Source organism: Triticum dicoccoides, chromosome 5A (genome assembly GCF_002162155.2).
Source record: "Triticum dicoccoides isolate Atlit2015 ecotype Zavitan chromosome 5A, WEW_v2.0, whole genome shotgun sequence".
Classification (NCBI taxonomy): domain Eukaryota; kingdom Viridiplantae; phylum Streptophyta; class Magnoliopsida; order Poales; family Poaceae; genus Triticum; species Triticum dicoccoides.
The window spans coordinates 178,989,257-178,996,711 of record NC_041388.1 but is presented as its reverse complement, the minus strand read 5'-3'; the positions used below and the strand labels follow the sequence as shown (position 1 = coordinate 178,996,711).

General features: G+C 42.3%; 1 long non-coding RNA gene across 1 annotated transcript; it reads left to right on the top strand.

Moving 5' to 3' along the window:
• Nucleotides 1-2,004: 2,004 nt before the first annotated feature.
• On the top strand, nucleotides 2,005-4,055 carry LOC119297126. The gene is made up of 4 exons (XR_005145538.1): nucleotides 2,005-2,158; nucleotides 2,311-2,760; nucleotides 2,879-3,116; nucleotides 3,216-4,055. It is a non-coding gene; the product is annotated as an uncharacterized LOC119297126 (long non-coding RNA).
• The last annotated feature ends 3,400 nt before the right edge of the window (nucleotides 4,056-7,455 follow it).

The following is a 7,455-nucleotide window of genomic DNA, read 5'->3' as shown; positions in this document are numbered from 1 at the left end:
GGTGTTTCTCTTGGGTTTTGGGGGTTTCTGAGCAGCAGCCTTGGGAGCAGATTTGAGCTTAGATGGAGCAGCCCCTGACTTGATTGCATCTCTCATAAGTTTCTAAGCCTTAGGAGCTGGAGCAGCATCCTCTTCCTCTTCCTCTTCTTCTGGATCTCTCATAATGGAGGATCTACCAAGCACTCTGGCAGTGGTCTTCTTGACCCTTTCCTTCATTTTCTTTTCTTCTCCAACCGCCTCTTTAGTTGGCTTGGAGGTTTTAGCAGTTGAGGCTCTGGCCTTAGACATGTGAATCCTCTTTGCTGGAGCCTTCTTGTGCATCCCTAGCTTTTTGTAGCAGCTGAGCCATATTCTTTCTTCAGCACCTTCTTCTTGGAGCTGACTTCCTCCTCAACAGCCACATAATCCTCATCTTCAGAATCTGAGGTCTTCTTCTTCCTTGTTCTGGTGGCTGCCTTGGGCAAGTTGCCTGGTGTGCTCCTGCTGCCATCATCAGAAGTGCTGGAGGGACTAGTGCCCTCACTCAACTGCACCTGTTCCTCTGACTTGTTCTGGCTATCGCTCTGGTCAGACATACCTGCAAACTTACTGACAGCAGACCCTGTGAATAGATTTAGATGAGGTAGAGTGGATGAGCATCACAAAGTGCAGAGTTTTTACAAAAGAATGACTTAAAAACTTAGTTTTTGTTCTTCACAGAAAGCATTTTGGAGCTAACGATTTGTAAACTCGGTGATACCGAAGCAGCTTTTGGAACCTAAACTAGTGAACTTGGTCAGATCGAGTCACAGTTCGGTGGCACCGAGACTGCTAGGGTTTCACAAAGAATCGAACTCGATCACACCAATTTGCAGTTTTCGGTCAGACCAAAAGTGCAACTGTAACGGCCTAAGCCAAATCGGTGAGACCGATTTCTACAATTCGGTCGGTCCGAGATGAGTCCGGCGGAGACCTAACCCTAAATTTTCAAATCAAACCTAACCTAAGGGATGTTTTCAGTGGATAGATTGATTGCATACGTGGTCATGATCATGGAAAAGTAATGTGCCACGAATCGGAGTTAAAGGAATAGCACAAAAGATCGAACTCATACCCTAATTCGACGGAGTTCGCTATGGCGGCAACGGAGGGGCAGAAATCCGTTGACGGCAACGGAAACCAGCGGCGGGAGGTCGCTGGCGGCGAGAGGACGATCCGGAGACCCGAGGCGGCAGAGCAGGACACATGCGGGCTGAGAGGTTTTGAAGGAATTTCCAAAATCTCACCCGTGGGTATATATATCCCAACCCTGTCAGTGTGACCGAGTGGAACAACTCGGTGGCACCGAGATGCAGATCGCAAGCGGTTGTTGCAACTCGGTGTGACCGAAAAGTTCTAATCAGTTGCACCAAGATTGAAAACCTAGATCAACTTAGTGATCTTGGTGTGACCGAAATGGATGACTCGGTCATACCGAAATGGACAAAGAGGTTTTGGAAGTTTAAGTCTATGACGAATCGGGGACTCCAAGTGCTCCTCACACAGAGTGGTTCGAATCTGACTTGATCAAACTTTGTGATGTAGCATGAATAGAGTTTGAGACGAGAAAATCATAGATAGCTAGAGAGAGTTCTTAGGCATTCTTGTCCATCCATTTGGCAAAAGAGAAAAAGCCAAACAATCAAAGCAACAAATGGATGTCCTCGAATGAGTAAAATATGCAACCAACATGCTCATACAATAAGATGGTAAATTAAGGACAGTATAACCGAGACTAAAGCGAGCCTTCTCAGCGATTTACATTTTTGGCCGTCCGTTTCCATGATCTGAATATTTCTGTCCGTCAGATCGACTTCTAATCGTGAACTGGGCCAGCTGTCGCTATTCTGGAAGCCGAAACCGTGGTATGTGGTTATATGGGCCCTCTACCTCCCAAAGCCCATTCTCTCAGCCTCGCTCAGCCCCCTCCTTGTTAGTTTTCCAGCCCATTCTCACCCTCTCCCATTCCCTCATCCCCTCGTCCAATCCAATCGACCTGGGCGAACAGCCCTACCGATAGGCGACAGCGCCGCCGCCGGCGAATCCCTTCATCCTTTGCCTCGATCGCTACCTTTATCCTCTGCCTCGATCGCTCCCTCCCATGTTGCCTCCTTGTCCCGCTGTTCTATGCCAGCCGACGGTGAGTCCTCAGGCTATCACGGGAATACCAATATGAAAGTTATATCACGCAGGGTTGTGATCTAAAAACAAGTCAAGGCCAACCCTTTAATCATTCTTCTTTTGTTTCAAGAGTAAGCTGGTGGGATTATAAACTCTGGTGATTCTGTGCAGAATTCCTCCAGCGCATGCACACGGGAAAGAGATCACTTGGAGTAGAACTACCCACATATAAGAATTGGCAGGAAAGGGGATGGTCACATGAAGTTTGTTGTCATGTTGAACTGCGAGTTGTGTAATCAGAAAGTGCTTCTGCCACTATTGGCTATATAATTTCGTTTTGCTCCCAGAAAAAAATTGTTGGAATAATAAACATTTCTTGTTCAACTAGGCCACGGTTCACTCAGTCGCAGATGATGGCGAGGCGACAAAGACGTACAGTGTGCCCAGCTCATCCCGTGTTCGATTGGGCTGGGGCGCTCATGGCGGCGCTGAAAGGAATCTCCTAGCCAAATTTTAGCATGGAGGCGCCTTCCAGAGCACCTTGCCGCTGATAGTGATGTCCGGCGGCGCGAGGACATGGTGAGGCTTCAATGAATCATCCATGGATCCGACGATTTCAAGGTTCGGTCTCCCCTTTATCCCCCCTGCTATTCCTATAAAACAATTCCACAGAGTTAAGACGTTAGGTACCACAGATCTTCCATTGATCAGGGTGAATTGTTGATTATGCTTATTATAGGCTTCGAAGGATTAAATATGAGAACATAATTCTCGAAACGGAGGAGGTTCAATTGGTGTTCCTGGAGATGACAAGAAGGATCATTCAAGGGAAGAGGATTCGTTGCAAGAGAGTCGAATGCCGGCACGGGCGGTCCTCTCAAAGGGCTCATTACAGCATCACAAAGACACGGGCAACGGTGCTACTGCTGATGGTAGAGAGAAGATCAACGGCAAGGGAGGCAAGGGAAAAACTGAGGGTGCGAAACAGAGTTTATTCTAGATGTCTTTTTTTTGCTGATCAACTCCATCTCAATCCCCATCCATCTTCCTCTAATTTTTCTTTTGTTTCTGTACAGGTCAAGTCAAAGAGGGTTTACAACTAGGTATAAAGCTTCACGAGGACTCACCTTCTTGGGATGGAAGATGATCAGTTACTGATAAGTTATAAAATTTCAATATTTTGGTGATGGTACCGACTGGGTGTTCTTCCAGATTTACTTCTATCATGTGTATTAAAACACGTTCAGCTTATGTAGATGATGCACAAATACTGCAGTAAAAGTAAATACATTACCTGTAAATTGAACTGTTGATTTAGTAATTCTACTTATGGTCCAGCGATCGATCAATTGTTGAGGCTACACTGAACCAAAAATTGCTTACTGGGGCAGTACTATAGTCTCTTGATTATGCTCTCAAGTAAATATCATGTCTTCCTCTAATTAGAAATTTAGAAAACAATAGGTTAATCAGAAGCTTTCTTACAAAAAGAGTGCTCTTCAGAAGCTACTACATGTATACGCGAACATCACATGCATGTTTTCTTAATTTTCAGGTGCTTGTGAATATGTGCGGAAGTACAGTAGCCTGTAGCTTTGTAGGCGTTGAACTAAATACCAATCCAAGTAGGAGTGAAAGGAAGATAATATAGGTTTTGATCCGCCAAAAGGTCTATTTATTCTCATTTCAGTTAAAATTTACCTCTAAAACATTGCATGAAATCCTGCGCATATTGGATACTTTATTTATGCACCTTCTTGCATTTTAATTCCATGTAAGTTGTGTACTCTATTTAATAAGTTATTTGTATTTTGGCTACAAATGATTTTATTGGATATACTGTAGACATTTTCCGCAGTGACTGTTGCAGCTTGCTAGACATAGGAAAAGATGGGAGTCAATCCAAGATGACATCAGCAACCAAAGGTGAACATTTATATAAACATTTTGGTTTTCTGATACAAGAATAATCATGTGTTTTTTTCTTTGAAGGTATGTGATTTTCTTGCAGTGTGGAAATTATTATTATGATAATTCATCAGAGATGGGTACTTACGTTATTTTCTTCTTACAAAGAAATTCAAGTTTGAATCTTAGATTTGACAATTATTTTACATGTCATGAAGTGTGTACTGCATCGCTCAGAAAAATCATAGCTTCCATCCAGCGGCTTTGGCCGAGTTAATCTGTGCATTGATGTTTCACCATTTCCTGAAGTTATATAACTATTGTGGTTTCCTTCAGGTTAATGCCATTACTCAATTAAGTGAAGGTTAATCGTTGCTCCTTGATCAAGGCTATTAATTTATAGATGGGTCTTCGAGTATACTCATAGTAGTCCAGTGACGAATATAAGTTGAAGCAAGAGTCTCTAACATAAAAAACATTTTCATTTGAAAGTAGCAATAAGATAGAAATGGCTATACATATATTATATACATGGAACTAAGCTGTATATAGCATACCCAGCTTCGAGAGACTATTATCCTCTTTTTGGTTATGTGACAAAGCATGCACAATCACTCTAGCATCTATCAAGCAATTTGGCGCTGACTAGGTCATCTATATATGAGTATATTGACTTAGGAGTCAAATGAGAACATTTGATCGTAGGTCATACTCATCGTTTAAGCACAAGTGGGGTTGCCACTTTTACATAAAGCATTGTTGTGTTCACACCATTTGAGTTGCTTTAGCCCAATTGATTAGAGTAAAGCTCCCCCTAGATGTGATATCCCCCCTAAGAGGGATGAACTAACCTTGGTTTTTGTCGATGACGACTTCACGTAGGTGTTAAAAATGTAGATGCTCAATGTTGATGTAGATCTTTTGGAGCAATCCTTTGGAGTGAGTTGCACTTTCAATACCTACACGGGTTAGTCCCACAAGGAACAAACAAGGATATCCATAGACATAGAGTGATGTTCACATAGGATGATGTCCATGAAAGCATTATGTTACCTTGTCCCTTGTCTTACCAACAAGAGGGTTTGTGACTCCTTGAACTAGTGCAAGATATGGAAGTTTTTTGCACTTGTCCTCGCAAAAATGATATGAGTGAAGTATGTTGGCGGAGTCACCCTCAAGAACTCTCTAGTTCTTCTTCTTCGGAATCCACACCATGTTGATGGGAATCCTTGGAGTTGTAGTCGTACTTGATGAAGTAGAACTTGATGTAGTCTTGGGAACCCACTTGACCAAGGGTTTGGGAGCTTCCTCAAATGCATCAATCTCCTCTTGAAGCTTGTCCTTGCCTTTTTGCTTGTGGTCTTGTGGTGGAAGATCATCTGGAGCTTGTGTTCCTTGGAAAGAAGTAGGATCATACTTCTCTTGTTGAGGAACAAACTTCGTCTTGGGGTATTGATCTTCTTCCTATTCAACTCCATTGGCATTGAACTTTCATTCTAAACCGACACCTTGATTCTTCCGGTGTCTTCCTTGCTCGCGTACAATTTCCTCAAATTGCTTACTTCCGGCAAGGCTCTTGTAAACAACTTTCTCTATAGTTCCCTTCAATAAGCTATTTTCTTGCTCAAGTGTAACTTGGCTAGGAGAATCATTAGTGGAATCAATAGAACTACAAGAAGCAACATCATAGGGTTTAGCATGATTATTGTTACTACTAGAAGAATAATCTTTCTTACTCTTGTTGCTAGATTTAACTTGTGGCATGTAAGTAGACAAGAGTAAACGCTTGGCAATGTAAGAAGAACTTTTCTTATGAAGATCATCATTGATCGCTTTTAAGAATCCATGCTCTTGCTCAAGGTTGAGCTTTTCGAAGCGTAACTTCTCACGAGTCTTTAAAAGTTCTCGATGATTTTCCAAGGTAGTTTCATGAGCTAACTTAAGAGTGTTTAGCTCTTTAGTTAGACGCTTAATCTCCTTCTTATCATCGTCATTCGTTTTGTCTTGACTAGCATGATTAATAGCAAGTTCATCATAGTTTTCATCACTAGAATTGTCAACAAGTAAATCATCATCACCTAGAAAGTCATCTTCATCACTATTGAACTCAACATACTCGGGGTGTGATACCCCTGGGCCTTTAGCCATGAAGCATCTTCCAATTCCTTCATTTGGTGACTCAAATATGTCGTAGGAGTTGGTTGACACAAGTGCTAGATCGGCAACACCTTCATCTTGAGTATATTCGGAGTCGGAGTGATAACTTCTATCAGAGTGATCGTCGGAGTCGGAGTCGGATACCCATTCACCAACGTGAGCTTGATGTCTTCGTTTTGTGTAGCTCCTTGATGATTTGTCCTTCCTTTCCGAATCCTTGCTTCTCCATGATGTTATTCGTTCATAACGGTCATCTCTACTCCTTCTCTCTCTTGGTGGTGATTCTTCACTCCTACTCCTTATTTTGGGAGAATCTTTTCTTCTTTTGTAGGGAGCCGTATACTCATTGGAGTAGTGTCCGGGTCTTCCACAATTATAGCAATTGCATTCACGACCTGAAGATATTTTGTCATTGTAGGACCTTGACTTGGAACTTCTTTCCTTGCTTCTATTCTTGTAAAACTTGTTGAAATTCTTCACCATTAGGCTCAATTCTTCATTGAAGTTTTGTTTCTCACTTGATGATGTGGGAGCATCACATGAGGCTTTGTAAGCACCACTTGACTTGTTGTGAAACTCTTCCTTATCCTTGAGTGACATCTCATGAGCAACAATCCTTCCAATGACTTCCGTTGGCTTGAGATCTTTGTAATTGGGCATCATTTGGATCAATGTGCACACGATATCATATTTTCCATCCAAGACTCTTCGGATCTTCTTGATGATGAATCTATCGGTCATCTCTTCACTTCCTAAGCCGGCAATCTCATTTGTGATGAGAGCAAGCCTAGAGTACATTTCAGCGACACCTTCACTATCCTTCATTTTGAACTTGTCAAGTTGACTTTGAAGCACATCCAATTTGGATTCCTTGACGGAATCGGTACCTTCATGCATATCAATCAAAGTATCCCAAATTTCCTTTGCATTCTCAAGACGGCTGATTTTGTTGAATTCTTCGGGGCACAATCCGTTGAAGAGAATATCACAAGCTTGAGCATTGTATTGTAGCATCTTCAACTCTTCCGCGCTAGCATCACGGTTCGGTTCTCTCCCATCAAAGAATTCACCTTGCAAGCCAATACACACAATAGCCCGAACAGCGGGGTTATGTCCAAGAATATGCATTTTCATCTTATGCTTCCAACTAACAAAATTAGTACCATCAAAGTAAGGACCTCTACGGTGTTAATTTCCCTCACTAGACGCCATACTCTTCTAGGTTGTGAAATCAAGGCTATGATCACCAAA